This window comes from Eucalyptus grandis, chromosome 3, assembly GCF_016545825.1.
Source record: "Eucalyptus grandis isolate ANBG69807.140 chromosome 3, ASM1654582v1, whole genome shotgun sequence".
NCBI lineage: Eukaryota > Viridiplantae > Streptophyta > Magnoliopsida > Myrtales > Myrtaceae > Eucalyptus > Eucalyptus grandis.
In genome coordinates, this window is record NC_052614.1 from 66,609,477 (window position 1) to 66,626,697 (window position 17,221).

The 17,221-nt window shown below is 38.0% G+C and overlaps 1 protein-coding gene across 1 annotated transcript in view; it reads right to left on the bottom strand.

Moving 5' to 3' along the window:
• The window catches only part of LOC104454871 (ATP phosphoribosyltransferase 2, chloroplastic), a 64,029-nt gene that overhangs the window by 45,317 nt on the left and 1,491 nt on the right, over window positions 1–17,221 (bottom strand). The window contains exon 2 of the mRNA XM_039308992.1: window positions 16,759–16,824. The gene's annotated coding sequence lies outside the window, so the exon portion shown is untranslated. The remainder of the gene's footprint in view (window positions 1–16,758; window positions 16,825–17,221) is intronic.

Consider the following 17,221-nt stretch of genomic DNA (forward strand, 5'->3'; position numbering starts at 1 on the left):
GCCATGGCTGAGGCCGGTGACCGGCCAAAAGGAAGAAAAAAGAAAAAAAATATTAAAAATTAAAAGAAACAAAAACATTATGTAAGTTTATCAGCGTGTTTACATTCTTTTTCTATTTTAGGAATAGAAATTTTGTGCGATTACCAAATGCAATCTTCAGTTCAAAAATTGTTTTACGGAGCAGAAATAGTTTTCTATTTCCGTTTCTGAAACAATTTTTGAACAAAACATTATCAAACGCAACCTTAACTTCTTAGCTATTGGATCTGGCTACATCCGCTTTGGCAAATTCAATATCGAGGTCATTGATTAAATCAATCACACACCCTTTCCTTGGTACATGTTGTTAGGGCTAAATAAATCACTTAGAGGGGGATGAATAGGTGATATTCCAGAAAAAATAAATTTAAAGCGTTATTACAATAGAATAACTTTGACGACAAACCGTGCTATGATTAGATCTTACCAATATGTAAAATACTATCACAACGTATAAATAGAAGTTTAGGGATAAAGAAAATTGCACACAATAAAATTGGGAATTTGCTTCAATAATTTTTCATGCCCCGTTAAGATCCCCAGCGAGGATTGCACTCAATCTTTCCCAAATTTGTGTCAAATTCAACCATATTACAAAAATAATAAGTTTGCTCCACTATTTCACCAAAAGGGCTTAGTTTAATTAAGCTCAGAACCTTTCACTTGAATATATCCATCGTCGGTCCGATTAAATGCAATTAACCAAAATATGCTCCTAATGACTATGTGTAATTTAACTAAATATTTTTGCTAGGGGCTGGGATGGATTCCTAATTTTCTATGTAATGAATTATTATATAGAACGCCAAAATTTAGGTGTTAACACTCCTCCTTGTGCTCCAAGCTACGAAACCCATCTCCTTCCCCTTCTCTTTCCTATCGGCCACTATCATCTTTGTTGACGTAGGCTTGGATGGAAGAAGCGAAGGGAAGAAGAGGCGGCTGCCGACTGTGCAAGCAGGGAGGGGCTTAGCAATAGGTTTTAAGAAGCAAGTGAAAAAAAAAAAGGAAGAAGACACTACAAGTGTCAAATATTGTGTAGTATTATACAATGCTCATTTTAGTGCAAAAAATTTTCATTGTATCACTTAAATATCGAATTAGAGAAAAAAAATACTTAAGTAGCTCCGGCAAGAAATTTCGGTCAAAATTAATGCATGACTTTTGCAACTAAATATTTTGTATGAGTTAGCGTTACATTTAAAAACCCCGTCCACCTGTACTTGCAAAACAACACCGTTTCATCGAACGTGGCACCGTAGTCCCAAAAGCAATTTTGTTTCATGACTCAACAAAAAATGACGTCGCGTCGCACCATCACAATCTTCACTTCGACGACGCCATTCCTTCCTTCCGTTATGCTTAACCCTCGGTCATCGTCGAACCTCTCCCTTCGAGAGTCCCTCCCCACCCTCACCGTCGTCGTCACTTGGTTGCTGTTGCTTGCCATCTCTGTCAGGTTCACATCCTTTCCCTTGCTCGCAAAATTGACTGGAGGGCAAAGATTAAGGCTTTGAGGGACCCAAAAATTTAGGGCTCTTGGAGGGAGGGAAAATTTTGTGTTGTTGGTGCAAGCTTGGGACGATGGCACTACGGGAGGCATCGAGCAAAAAATTAGGGGGCAAATCAAATTAGGGTATAGCTTTTTGGTTGAATGGGATTTAGGGTTTCAAAATTGGGAATTTGCTTCAATTTAGGGATTTAGGGTTTTTATTTGGGGCAAGCCTACTAGATGACGTCGTTTAGGGGGTTAGATGCTGACTTAGCATGCCGACGAGCCACATCGGACTAAGAAATTGATTAAAAAAAATGGTTATGTCGGATTTCCAGCCACCAAGATTGGAATTGATACTTAATATATCATTTTTAAAAAAACTTCACATTTAAGTGAGCCTGTAAAAACTTTTGACACTAAAATGAATGTCGTATACAATTTTTGGCAATTCTAGTATCATTCCCCCTCTCTTGCGACTTTGCGGATGGCATTTGAAAAAGAGGTTAATACCACTAAAAAACATAAAGTGGTTTATATTCCAAACTAATCCCAAAATAGTATCCTATGACAAATTCTCATTCATTAGTTTTCGTTAAATTTTATCATTAAATTGTTGAGTTATATGACATGTGTAATTCATGAGTATATATGTTTGGAGTTTTACCCTCTATTTACAAGTTGTCATTTCTTTTGTGGTATTAATCCGATTTAACGAAAACTAAATAAGGTAAATGTGTTACAAATGTATTGATTTGAATTTTTTTTGTTATCAAGAATTTAGTTTTAGGTAAATTTATCACATACATACTAGTTTGAGATTTTTTCGTGGTATTAATTCTTTAAAAAAATATAAATCATAAAACATTAAAAAAAAGTCATGATTTAGGACTATTCCAAGAGCCCAGTCAATTGCTTTTTAAGAAAAAGAACAAAGCCCAAAAATTGCTTTGTTATCTCCTAACAAAAAATTATATACGGCACGGATTTTCATAGCAAAAAAACAAAACATAAGGAAGAAATTTGTGACTTAGGACTATCAATGAAACCAAATGCCAAAAGAAAAAGGCAAAATCCGAAAATTAGATCATTCTCTCCCAACAAAACATGACCCAACTAGATCTCTTAACAGCAAAGGGAGTAAATCTCTAGCTTGCCTATCTAATGCAAGATTATTACGTGCATTGTTGGATTGAGCGAAAAAGGCATGAATTTATATCGGATCAATATATCTTATTTTCGAATGACCTAAAAAATGGCATGGATATAGCAACAAAAATATATATCATCAAGTTTTCTAATCGGGCGAATTGGATTAGGGATAGCAGCACAATTAATCTATAAAATTTGGTTCGATATCAAATGTGATTTCTGAAATTTTAATTTGTGTAATTTGATTCATGAATTTAGGTCTAATGTATAATGCAATTGATAAACTTATAAGTAAATGTTTCATGAATATAGCTTCTGAATTATGAATAAATGTTTGATGTAGTTCACAAACTATAAATTAAAATTTCAGGGACCACATTTTATATTGGGCCACATTTTAGAGACTATTTGTGTCATTTTCTCTTTGAAATACTAATTTATATTTGAATTGCACACTACTCATTTTTATTTCTATTCTCAAGTAGAAGCATAGCAGATCTTGATCAAAAAATTTAGAACCAACATCCCCGTGAAAAACAACACCATCTCACTTTGCCGACATGTTTGTTACCACATGTTCCACATGTTTACTACCGTCGATCATCTCAGGTCTCACTTTAGCTTGAATGAATGGAAAATTTAAATGTGATTACCTTTTTCGCTCAAATTAAAATTGGATATATATATTTATATAATTAAGGAGAAATGGATATATTTGTATCCAGTAGGACCATTCCGCCTATTACTACTTGGAAAGCCCACATGTTGGTATATGTGGACGGTTGAAACCGACTCGAGTTCACATGTTTTATGGGATTGACATTTGACGCCCGCCAATAGCAGCTATTATCACATAATTAACAATGCGTAGTCACGTGAATGATGAGAAAATAAGAAAGTCTGTATAAACTTATTTCACACATATTATATATATAAATATATTGTAATTTTAGGCAAAAGAACGCTTTAAGTGCCAAAAGTTAGCACAAATGGATACTAAGTGTCAAAAGTTACGAAAGTGACACTTTAAGTGCTAAAATCAGAGAGAAATTGATCAGTGCCAATCTAGCCAAAATGCGACGTGCACAATTTCTAGCGAAGTAAGTGCAAAATGGCATCATTTTGCACACCGATATGGAGACAATGCAAAAATGACGTCGTTTTGATGCTGAAGTGGTAAAAAATTAATATAAAAATTAAATTAAATTAATTTAAAACTAAATTTATTTAAAACATTTAAAAATACAAATACAAATATTAAAAAAATTTATAAAAAAAAAAGGTGGAGCCCTCAACCGCCACCTCTCCACTGCCGCCAAAAAGGGCCAACGATAGAGGGGGGAGGGTCAACCGGGGTCGCCGAGCCCTAGCCAAGGGCCGGTGACCCTGGCCAACCAGCGACAAGGGCCCACGAGCCCTTGCTCAGATTCGGCAAGGACCGCCATCCGCCGGGGGTCGCCTCAGCATGAAAGACAAAGGCCGATCTCAAGGCCCTAAAATTTGACTTTTGCACTTCTTTAAATGATTGATCTTGACATGATATTGTGTTTTTGATTGTTTTGATGTGTAATGCTTATTTCTTTCCATTGTGTGCACCTAATTATAGGTTTCTAGATTAGGTTTAGATTAGGATCTTGAAGATGGCGAAAGCGCAAATAAGGTGGAGATCGATGTCCATCCCGACTATTATCATATATTATTCATTCCCCCGACATATGTATCGAGTTTCATTTGTTGTATAAAGTTCGACGTGTTGCGGGTTTTCTCTCTTCCTCTAATCTTTTTCAATTGTGTTTCTCTTTTATATTTTCTAGAATTGTATGGTAGATTTACTACTTTCCTCGATTGTTTACTTACGATCTCGTAATTTTAATTTCATTGATTATTTTCTTTTCTTATTTTCTAGAAATAAAATAGTATGAAAATGACCAACCACGTACAATCACTTAGTTTAGGACTAACAATCCCAAAAATGTAAGAAGAAATGCATGGACACGTTAGGTAAACACAATATGCTGTTTAGGTACCAAAAGGGCAATAATAGAAATATTAGCATAACTCAAATCCCCGAACCTAGATATTTGGTTACGTAAGAATTGAGGGAACATTTTCGACCATCGATTGAGTTTTCTAACCGACCCCTCAAACAAGGCTAGTGGCGACTCCCGTTTTATTTCTAGGTTGTTTTAAAACAACTAGGTTGTCTAAATAAACCCATCGCGAGGGGTACGAGTTTGGATAGAAGCCGCTGCCATCTGGGAGTCTATTCATCGAAAATGTAAGTGAATGAAGATACTAGAACTCTGCTACCCCGATTTGCACGATAAAAGTTTCAACATGTTCAAAAGGCACCCAGGAGTGTTATCAAGCTACGATTAACGAAAATCTACGGCTGCAAGTATCTTCACTTCATATTAGGATGTAACTAGGCTATTTCCAAAATTAGGACTTACTACTCTCAACCGCTACACAGTGCTATAGAGCGCATTTTTAGGAACACAAATGACTATTGCATAGTAGTTTGCAACGACTTCTCCTTTATGTATGCAAAAAACTAGACTTACAATAGGTCCATGATAGCATATGAGTACAAGATAATCAGAAACCCTTAAGAGTGAGAATAAGATAGCTATAGTTTAAAAGCTTCAAATCAAGCTAGGGCTCAACTTGGAGTACGAGAAAAGAGGGCTCATTGCATTACCTGCAAACCAGAGAGCGATGATTAATTGAGTACTCACTTAGCAACTTCCTTTGCCCTACTCCCCCTCATGTTTGCTGTTACTTGTGAAAAATATTGATACCGATTATAAAGCATTGATTTTGAGAATTGGATAAAGGAGTTGGTACCACATATGTATCTGCAGCATCTTAGTTGTGTATATTCTAAAACGCCTTGTATTGCACTTAAAGAATTTTCTATATTATTTCTCCTAAATTTTTATTGCAGCAATTCCTACTTAGTCGTTGAATAAGAAAATGTTGAACGAGTCATACTTAACAATGATTTAAGTAATGCTTATGTCCACAAAGTACCAACCACGTCACATTCAATTGACAATGCTAAATTCGCCTCAATAGAGAATTTGCACAACCAAAAGTCACCCATTTAAATTTTGTTTTTTGATGAGTGCACTAATGTATCTATTTTATGCAACTCAGAAACATAGTACGGAGTGAAAAGGGATGGCCACAGTAGGTGCAGCTTAATAATAGTAAACTCTAATGGGAAGTATGTTTGCAAGCTGGACAGGTGCAACATTTTTGATGAATTTTACCCTGTCCTTTGTCTTCTCTACAAGCTAGTTCTCCAATGTGGGTGCTTCCAGTCGACTTGAGCACTGGCCTACTGTGAACTACGGCCCGAGTTTGGACAAAAGCCATTGCCATCGAGAGTCTCTTCATCGAAAATGTAAGTCAACGGAGATACTAGAACTCTGCTACCCTGATCTGCACGATAAAAGTTTCAACGTGTTCAAAAGGCACACATGAGTGTTATCAAGCTACGATTAACGAAAATCTACAGTTGCAAGTATCTTCACTTCATATTAGGATGTGACCAGGGGAAACTAAAAATCTCTGCATAAAGTAGCTACGGCTATTTCCAAAATTAGGACTTACTACTCTCAACCGTTGCACAAAGCTATAGAGCGCTTTTTTAAGGAACACAAATGACTTTTGCATAGTAGTCTGCAACCACTTCTCCTTTATGTTTGCGAAAAACTAGGCTTACAGGTCCCTGATAGCATATGAGTACAAGATAATTAGAAACCCTTAAGAGTGAGAATAAGATAGCTACAGTTTAAAAGCTTCAAATCAAGCTGGGGCTCAATTCGCCTCAACATAAAACTTGCACAACCATAAGTCACCCGTTTAAATTTTGTTTTTTTTTATGAGTGCCCTGATGTATCTATTTTATGCAACTCAGAAACATAGTAAGGAGTGAAAGGGGGATGGCCACAGCACGTGTAGCTTTATAGTAGTAAACTCTAATGGGAAGTATGTTCGGATGCTAGACAGGAAGTTCATCAACATATATACAATAATGGGATAAGTGCATTGGAAGTCCTAAAATTTGTTATGAAAATGCAATTAAGTCCTACAATTTTCAAAAAATGTAATTAAGTCCTAAAACTTGTCACAAAGTGCAATTAAGTCCTAAAACTTTCAAAAAGTGTAATTAAGTCCTAAAACTTGTCAAAGTGGTTCAATTTAAGTCCTTCCATTGATTGCACTTTTGAAATTTTAGGACTCGGTTGTACTTTCGAGACAAGTTTTAGAACTTTATTAAACATTTTAAAAGTTTTAGGACTTGATTGAACTTTCATGATAAGTTTTAGGACTTAATTGCACTTTTTGAAAGTTTTAGGACATAATTGCATTTTCATGATAAGTTTTAGGACTTCTAATGCACTTATCCCTACAATAATCTACACATCGTGAACTGGCCAACTGCTTTAAGATGTGCCTCCAATATTTCAAGAATCTCGTGCGTTGCACCAAGAACACCTTCCCATTGGATTAGTTACTTCCTGCTTGCCACAAGAACAACCTAAAGGACATTTTGTGACATCTCGAATTTTTTATTCTGTTTTCAATTGAATGAGTTGGGCTTTTCATCGACGCACCTATAGTTTTTTTTTTCCTCTAAACCGATTACTCATGAGATAACTAGTCTATCAGGTGAAACCGTTAAGGAATCTAAACGTAATAGACATGAGAATTCGACCAGAAATCGACTGCTCGACCGTGTTAATCTGCAAGGGTTAATACGGCACTGTCAAAACTGACCAGAGAACGAAGATAGATCGGTTCGATAGAGGTATGTGATTAGTGTGTGGGTGATTTCACCTAATTGCAAAATTCTTGTCAAACGACACTAAACCAATTTTTCTGTCATTTCGTACCCTGTGCCCGTATTTAAAATTTCGAGATTTTTGCGACAACCGAGAGTCGCCAATGTGTCGAAGATGTACAATGTGGCTCGAAAATAATTGACCACGGGTCAATTGCACTAAAAATTCCTAAAAGCTATCTAATAGGTTAGGTTACGCCAAAATCGTGCCCGGTTGAAATTAACCATGAATTTAAACCCGATTTGAAAGTTCTGTCATATCAAGATTCATTTTAGGAACGTCGACTCATTATCCGAAGATTTTTTTGCAAACTCGATATTTCGACAAAAAGTCAAAGTTGGGTTATTTTGGACCAGGAAAATTAGATGGTCGTTTTTAATCGCATTTTTTGCCGTCAAGTTGGTTCAATTGAGGAGGAAAAATCATGAGATGGACGATGGCATCTCGACTAAATTTATGGGGACCGAATTGAGCTCAATTGATGAGAAATTGAATGAAATTTCGAGGAAAATTTTCCAAATTTGTAGCCAAAGGGGTGTAGCCACTTTTGGACCATTTCAATGGCTTATTAGGGAAGCCTTGGGTGTGCAATTGGCTGGGGATGAAGGTTGAAGTGGTGGGGGCCTTTGCAATGAGCAAATTGGGATATTTTCTTGGATATTTGAGGCCATTGGGTCCCCCTTTTCAACAGCTGGCTTCTTCTTCCTCCTTGTCCTACTTTTTTCCATTATTGAGAGTTTTGAGAGCTCAAAATTCCAGAGAGAACTAGAGAAGACCCCCTGTCGTCGACTGTCTCCCTTGTTGCCGTCGTGTATCATCACGCTGCCCGAGCCCCACGGGTCTGCGTGCCCGTTCGCTTGCATTCGAGCCTTCCGCCGCGTCTCGAGATATCTTGGTCACCGTCGCAACATCGCCGAAGCTCCACCGTCGCCGTTTAGCCACCGTTGAGCATCATCATCGCCCGTTGCAACCTTTTCCTCCCATCCCGTGCCGTTTCAGCCGCTCAGCCTAGCTCTCTCGACCCAGAGCAGAAGCCGAAACTTAGCCTCTAGCTAAGGCTTTGAGGCCCATTTTAAGGCCCGTCCGGACCTCCATTAGTTTCACCGTAGGCTTGTTTATTGCTCGCCTCTGTGTCGCTGTCACTGTCGCCGTGGACTCACCGGCCCGCTAAACTGGTGAGTTTACTTGCTAAAATCTACTTATGGAGTTAATGATGCTTAGTGGATAATTAGTTTGGGCTAAGTGTGGATTAGGTGGTTAGTTAGTTTGAATTAGTGATTTAATTATTTAATTATGCATGTTAGGTGGTTAGAATAGACTAATTAAGGGCTAGATAGATTATACTATTTATCTAGATAGATTCGGAAATTTTCTAGATCCGTTTAGGTGGTTAGATTAGTATTTACGGCCTAAGTTAGTATTTATTGGATTTATTTTGCATTATTTAATTATTTTTGTAATGTTTGTAATTATTTATTATTTTCTAAAAATTATACTAAGATAGCCAGTGATCAGAATTTCGTCTTTGGTTGCGGTGGTGTACTTAGTTTATGCAATTGAGTGTTAATTTGTGCAAATTGAGTGTTTATTACGAAATTTTGATATTTAATTAGAAAATCTTGGGTGTCGGGTTATGACACCAAAAAGGGTTTTAAAGACTATATCAAATAGTGAGATTTTAAAAAGAATGGTATCAATTTTTCTGATTCAAAGTGACCGTGTACCCACACAAGATTATTTTACCGTGTGTTTTTAATATTAAAAAAAATGGACCAAGTACATTATTTTAAAATGGACATTTGAGTGCAAAGTACGATGTCTTAGCCGGGATTGGATGGATGCATGAATGGTTATGAGAACCCATCCCCGAAATGAGTCAGGTGGACGTGCCTCTATATGGGATGCCCTAGCAATGGATGCCGGATCGCGGTAGAAGTCGGACCAAAGCTCCTTTGTGAATGTTGTCCCCGATGTGTGTCGGTTGGACGTTGCCGCGCTCAAGGGATGAGGTGATGCCTGGTTACACCAGAAGACCGTCGAACGTTGAGTAGGTCGTGCCCATTGAGCCGTGATTAAAAATTGGAACGCATGATGAGTGAAATTGACGCGCTTGATTATGGGACAATATTGTGTGGCACGGGACATGTCATAACGATTTGGCCTTATAATTGGGACCCTTGTGTTTATTGAGATGAAAGTGGTGGTGTTCCAATTGATTGAGTTTGATTTCTACATATAGTTGTGTATTTGAATTGTGCTGACCTGTAGGGAGGATCTGAGACAAGGTGAGTCTCTATGGTTGTGATTGTGTGCTATACGTATTTCCTTCTTAGTCGGAGTTCAGGGGGTGGACTTGCTAAGATGTTGTTTCACCCCGTCGTTGGCTCAATTCTTTTTAGGTCCTTAGATGGTGGTCTCGCTGGTTCGTCATGGTCAACTTCGGAGAGTTACTGAGCTGATCACTGACTTTCCTATTCCCGGAGGCCACTGGTCTATGAACTCATAGTGACCATCGTCTGGGTCAATGAGACCCTACCTCAGAGGATACCTCATCGATTTAGGGCGTGGTTTCGCTGCGGGCTTAATGAATACAAAGTTGTTTCCCTCCAGGGCTTTGAGATCCCTGCTATAGTAGTCGACACCGCTTTTGGCGATGGTGCAGCCGACCCTCCTGATAGTGCCGTGGAGGACCTGGCGCCCCCGAAGCCTGTGAAGTCCAAAGGATCAGTGAATGTATCTGACCAGTGGATTGTAGAATAGTTTTCTTTTTGAGGGCTGATATTTTTGGTAGACAAACTAGTTTTGTATATAAACCTAGTTTGTTTATAAAAGCGTGTTTTAGTTGTGAAGATGTTATCCTGCTTTTCTATCCCATATTGTTTGCTGTTAGGGGTTTTGTTTATTCACTTTCGTATGTACAATAAAATAAATGGGTCGGCGACGCGTCCTAGGACGTTACAATTTTATCGACCACCGAGGGACGTGCATGTGCTCGAGATTCGGGGCGTGACACATTCAGCCCTAGTTAAGAGAAGTTTGAAAAAGACAGAAAGAAGAAACGATCATAGGGCAAGCTTGCCAATGCAAACATGTTACCCACCTGACTTTCCAACACTGTCCCACCTTCAATTTCTTTTAAGTTATTTTCCTTTAATGTTGTCCCACTACTTACAAGGTCCAAAATAACATCAGTAGTCCCCATCTGGATTACCAAAGAAAAGTAAAGAAGTCAATTGTAGATCATGCAGACGCAACATCAATACTATACTGCCAATGCCATCAATTAGCATTCAGTTTAATTAAATCCTTGACCTCCCCTCATGGAGATGCCGTTGAAGATACCAGTGTGCCACATGCCAAGATATAACGGCAGTCGTATATATTTTCTGTTCAACTAAATTGCAGCTTCAAAACAAATACTTGAAATGAACTACAGTCGATATGCTCATGAGGTTGCTATCCTAATAACTTAATCTTTGGGGGCATACTTTCAGATTCTTTTTAACAAAGGATGAAGCAATGTCCGCAGAATTATTTCCTTCCAGGGGATAAAATTTTCAATCATTGAAAAGAGAAAAAACCTGCAATTCATGGATTAATCAAATCAACGCTTCATATCCCAAAATGAATGGCCGCAAGATCAATATTGCATCATCGAAGGAAACACCAAAAGATTCAAGTGCTTTTTTAAAAGGATCCTCCTGCTAAAACTATGGTGGCTCGATGTAGTCTCAAATATACATTCCCTGGGACAGGACATGTACATACATTGCCCCACAATGCGGATAGAAAATGGTCTACATAAGCACAATTTACCGTCATTTAGAATACGAAAATTAGGAGGATGTACACTAGGCTGTCCTTCCTTCACTGCATCTACCAGTCAAAAAAGAGACGGCGGTTTCCACTCCCTTCTTTTCCTTGTTTCCCCTCTTCATAGGAAATATTTCTCTGCCTTTCTTGTTTAATGAAGATTCTCATGTATATATTTCCCCAACACCATTTTTAATCTCCTTAATGGGGTGCACTTAGGAGTGACATAAAGGGCTGCACTCCATAGACCAACCAAGAAAATAAGTGGGTATTTGAGATATTTGCCAAAAACGTAAAAGATGTGGTAAAGAGTTGACCCCCGAAGCAGCCTGAACAGAATAACATAACACTGCCATACCGATCAAAAAAAAAAAAAAAAATTGTACTCACCAATCTGCACATTCAGTACAGATCTTCTAACCGTCTAGGTGGAAAAAGAGAAAAGACATGAATCCAGAGCCATAAGACTCTCAATGCATTTTATTGTCTTTTGTTTTTTTAAAACAAAAATTGAAATGGTCTGAACCTGCGAACTGGAAAATGAAATGGTTTAAACTTCTACATTCTAAATTCTAGTTGAGCACACAAGATTGATCCCTCCTTGACGTAAACTCTACCAGATTATGGGTTCCCCAACCCCTTCTCTTCAATCTCTCAAGAGAGCTTCCACAGACATATTAACTCCAGTTTAGTTTAAAGACGACGCGCGCTTAACGAAAAAATTTCACGGTGACAATCACAAACCATCTTCAATACGGGTAATGAGTTGGTAACCTACAAAGATATCAAATAAGTGAAAGAAATTGATATTTTTACCGCAGGAGCTGCTTCCAATGCTCCTTCACCAGTTGAAAAGCTCACATGCTTCGGTCCATTTTCTTTCATGAACTTAGGCCCCAGCTACAAAGACGCGAGAGAAACCTAAACTTTAAGCAGTGTTTCGCACCTAATTTGTATTTTCAAGTACATATATATTCTTTTTATCCTTCCCCGCGCGGTCGGGCCCGTTTCCCCCTGCGCGGCCCAGCTCCTCTTTCCTCCTTCGGCCCAGCCCGCGCCCAGCTGTCTTCCTCCTCCTCGGATCCTGTCTTCGCGCGCCAACCTGCAGCAATTGAAGAGACAGTAGGGCAGGGCGAGAAGACAGGGCACAGCAGCAGCAGCACAGCAGCAGCAGCAGCACGGCAGCAGGGGGAGCAGGGGAGAACCACCAGGGAGATGGAGAGAGCCAGAGGGGGAGAAACGGAGAGGTTTGCGCCTCCTAGCCGGAACCAACAAGGCGCAGCTTCCCTTGCTTCGATTCAAGTTTTTTCCGATCGTCTCCCATGAAGCCTTATCTCGTTGATCGTGGGTAGTGGTTGACGAGTTTTAGCGGTGGCGTTTCTCCGAGAGAGATCCTGGCGATGGTGTTGCTCTCAGCAAAGAAGAGAGCGGACTGAAAGCGAGGAGTTCTCGGGTCGATTGGCGCGCCTGAGTTTTGTTCAACGACCCCGGTACGAACTTCCCTTCTCCCGAGGATCTTGCCTCGGAAACATTGTGGGGGTGGTCGGCCATTGCTCGATTCATCTCGAGCTGGCCCTCCCGCCGCCGTCTCCGAGCTGGTAGGGAACCCCACGACTAAACGCTCGCTCCTCAAATCTTTCGGTGCCTCACCCTGGTTTGGCCAAGCCAAGAAACCGAGACTTAGTTCTTTTTGTTAGTCCGTGTGCGTGTTGGGTTTTTTCAGAGCTACTGCAGACCATTTATTTTGACAAAATGTTTGAACCAAGGTCCCACATATTTTCCTCTGATTTTTAGTCGCTGAAATGTGTAGTGATAGGTTTTGCTTAATGGTGATCTTTTACTAACCTCAACACATGCTGTGGTTCGATGTGCTTTTCCCCTTTGTCGAATCTTGTTCGATGCCTTTGTGGCCTTTGTGTGGTAAATGTTGGCATGTTCATAAGTGTGAGTAGATGATGATCGGGTGGTACTGGAGTCTGAGTTATGTTGGAGTTTGGAGGTGTTATGAGCCCTTTGATTGTCCAGAGTTCACATTCAATCTTCGGCTCCTTTTTTGTTCTGCAATAACAGGAGAAAGAAGACCGCGTGAGGCTGAGTAAAGTGGCCAAATAGGAGATGGTGTTGGGCTTATTTTGGTCTAATTGAAAAGAGCGTTGCTGTAGGTTAGCGCGGGCTTTGTTTTAGAAATCATACTTTGGTGCGGAATGTTAAAAGAGTCATGCTGGATGTTGGGTTTAATATGGTCTATGGAGTTTTGAGCTCCATCGAGTCTTGATCGGTTGGGTTAGATGAGTTTAATGGGTCTGGGTTTGCTTTGGCTTTAGTGGGTTTGGATAACTTCGGGCGTGCGGAGGGGATGCACGAAGAAGAAGACCAAAAGGGAATAGTAAAATAATAACAATAATAAAGAATAAGGAAAAAAAATAGAAAACTATAAAATGGCAAAAAGTGGCTTCGGGAAGGACCGTTGAGCAGAAGGTGCAGGGAAAAAAAGACTAAGAGCGCATTACAAAATTTATGTTTCTCGATTTTTACGTTGTTCAAAAACAGATTTGGGCAACTAGTTTGGTAACGCGATTTGATTTCTCTATTTACGAAACAAATTTCTATTCCAAATAGAGAAATTGAAGAAATCAAGTTCTGAAGTTTTTAACTTCTCAATTTTGAAATAGAAATCAAAACGAAATCAAACCATATAAAAGATTTTCTTGCTAACTTAATTTACTCATAACCACAACTTCACGAATTATTGCTAATTTTCTTTTTCTTATTTTACTCGTGTTTTTTTTTTTCAATTTTTTTTTTATAACTTCCTCTTTAGGATGAAAGGCAATCGAATGGGTCTCCAATTTTCAAAAAATGACCAAAGTTCTTAAATGCTTACTTAAAAACAATGGGGCTCTTTTCTCTTAGAAAAGGCACGTGCATGACCAGTTGAAGAAAAAGTACTTACGTAATAGATGAATGAAAAACGTGCCTAGAAATTTAACGCTATTTTTTTACGGATTCAAAATTCTTGCAAAATCAAAATAATTAGATTGTTACACAATCTTGAATTTTAATTCGAAGGCAAGAGATTCAAGAGAATCTCTCTCTTTGCTATGCAAGGGCCATTAAAGGTTCATTGAGCAACAATAAAGAAATTAGGGATGAGCAACTAGACTGATTCAATTCAAAAATCAAAATAAACCAACCTTCTCCCGATTGGTTCCTAACCATAAACGTTACTTTAAGGTAGAATTCTCATATATTCATTTGATAATCTTATATATACTAGTTTTCGATAAAATGACAATGTTGTATATGTATCATTGATGGCACCTATATTCATGTTTCCGTGGTACTTGTCTGAACCTACGCAGGATGAGCTTACAAACGATACATTGATCGAGGAGGGAAACCAAATAAATACGCTTAGGAAAACAATTGTTAATAAAATGGCAAAGGATAATAATATGCCGGAAATTCCATGAAATTGCATTTTCAACTTTTGTAATGTATTAATATTATTTCGACTATTATTTTGTATTTGAGAATTTCCTATGTTGTTATCTAATCAATTTATATTCCTAGAAATAGAAGTTTTGTTCTATTATCAAACGGATTTCTGTTTCAGAAATAGAAATTTTGAATTGTTATCAAATGGGTTTCTTTGCTTAGAAACTTGTTCGAAAAATAGAAATTAAGAAATTTTATCATGCACGGCCTAAGGGTCTATTTGTTAAAATGTGTTTGTTCCCAGGAACACAAATTTTTTGTTTTTGTTCCAGGGAACAAAAGGAATAAACGTGTTTGTTTGCGTTTTTGTTAAAATTATGTTTTTGTTCCTAGAAACGCATCTAGAACGGAAACAAGAAACAAAAAAGAAAAAAATTGTTTCTTGTTTCTGGAACAAAATTTATGAACACTTTTTCTCTCTCTTATATTTTCTTCTTCTTTTTTTCTTTCGCGGTCGCGGCCTCGGCCATGGCCGGCGACCGCGCCCGTTGAGGGTCGGCGTCGCCGACCCGGGCAGGCTCGGCCTCGCCTTGGCTAGGCGAGCTCGAGCTCACCCGGATCCGGCAAGGTGAGCTCGCCCGGTCGGCGAGCCTCGCCGTGGTGGGGGAGCCATGGCGGCGACCGGCCAAAAGAAGGAAAAAGAAAAAATAAATAAGAAAAATAATAAATAAAATTAAAAAATTAAAAGAAATAAAAAAATTATACAAATTTGCCAAACGTGTTTCTATTCGTTTTATATTTCTTGAACAGATTTACCAAATGCATTTTTTGTTCAAAAATTGTTTCGAAGCGAAATACTTTTTTTCTATTTTTGTTCTCGAAACAATTTTTAAACGAAATATTACCAAACGCACCCTAAGTGAAAAAAAAATCATTAAAAATATTTTAAATAAAAAAATTTGAAATTTTAGAAAATAAAAAGAAAATAAAAAAAGTCCAAAAATTCAGAATTTCATTTGAAAAATTTTAAAAACAAACTTTCCGAGCTATTTTCTTAAAAATGGAGGTTTTTAATTCTAAAATGTGCTAAAAAATTGAGTAAGCTCTTAGGGCTCTACGTTAGGGTTTCATTGGTCTTCAAATACAATTACTCTTGTCCGCATGCTTTTATTGTTTTGATCCCTTTAATCCCATTAAGATTAGCATTTATTTTTCCTTAATATTAAATATTTGCTCTCCATGTAATTTATTTAAACGCTTTCCTTGATTGCTAACTTTTATTTTAATGGTTGCATATCCGCATGATCACTTTGCGTGTTAGTGAATTGATCTAAATTAATCTAAATTGCCTAACAAAAACATTTTTTAAATGAATAAAATTAGATATCAAAAGGGCAATAATTAGTAAATTAGTATAATCAAGTTTTCGACTCTACATTTTCTAGTTGCGTAGAAAGTGAGATACACTCACCTGCTCCACTTGGTTTATGATCGGCCCAATAGGTTTTATTGCAAAATTCTTAAGAATACCCTAATGTTGCGCGAGGTATGGGCTTGAGAGAAGTTATGCTTAATCATGGACCTTAGGTCCATTTTTTAGGCAATACCTCTTAACCTATTCTCTCCCCGGAGAGGTAGCTTGCGACAAACAGTTAAAAAGGACAATCGCTCTGGCACCCCACAAGGAAATTTGCTATAAGGTGGATAGATGGCACAATAAACAATGACATTTAAGATCTGAAAATGCAAACATACATAGCCAAAACCGGTAGCATTTCTCAGTGGTTTCTCTTCAGTCCATTGGGGCATTTGTGCAAGCTCCTTCACCGAATTAATCTTCTCAAAGATCCCATAATGGGGAATCTAATAGAAGATCAAAAGAACACATCGACACTAAAATTTTCCATAGCAATGAACCAATTGGATATAATTCTATCAATATATCAAAATTGAGAGCATAAACTTTCTTATCGCGAGAGACAAATGGCAATCCCCATAATCAAGAGCTTCATGAACAATAATAAGATCTTCATTACCCTGAATGAAAGAAGCATAAGCTCTTTTAGGACAGTACTATATCAAGTTAGTGTTGCGAAATCAACATTCTACGATATAATGAAGTTGAAAAGCTTGATGAAAACACAAAAACAAGACAAAAAGATCAGAAAAAGCTCTGATATATGAAGTTGAAGCAATCAGGAAGTTTTTGTCTCTGTCCAGCATTCCTCAAATGGTGACCACGCAATCATCATTCTAAGATTTCAAGTCATCGATCCGTACAAACACAAAAAAAATATGAACGCTCTAACCACCTAAACTATCTAAAGACTTCAGAGATACATACCGAAACTTGACATCATCTAGTATGTGATGCAAGCCAAGGGTAGGCTTTCTCAAACAATAGGATCGGGAGAGTGACTCGCACACAAGAAAA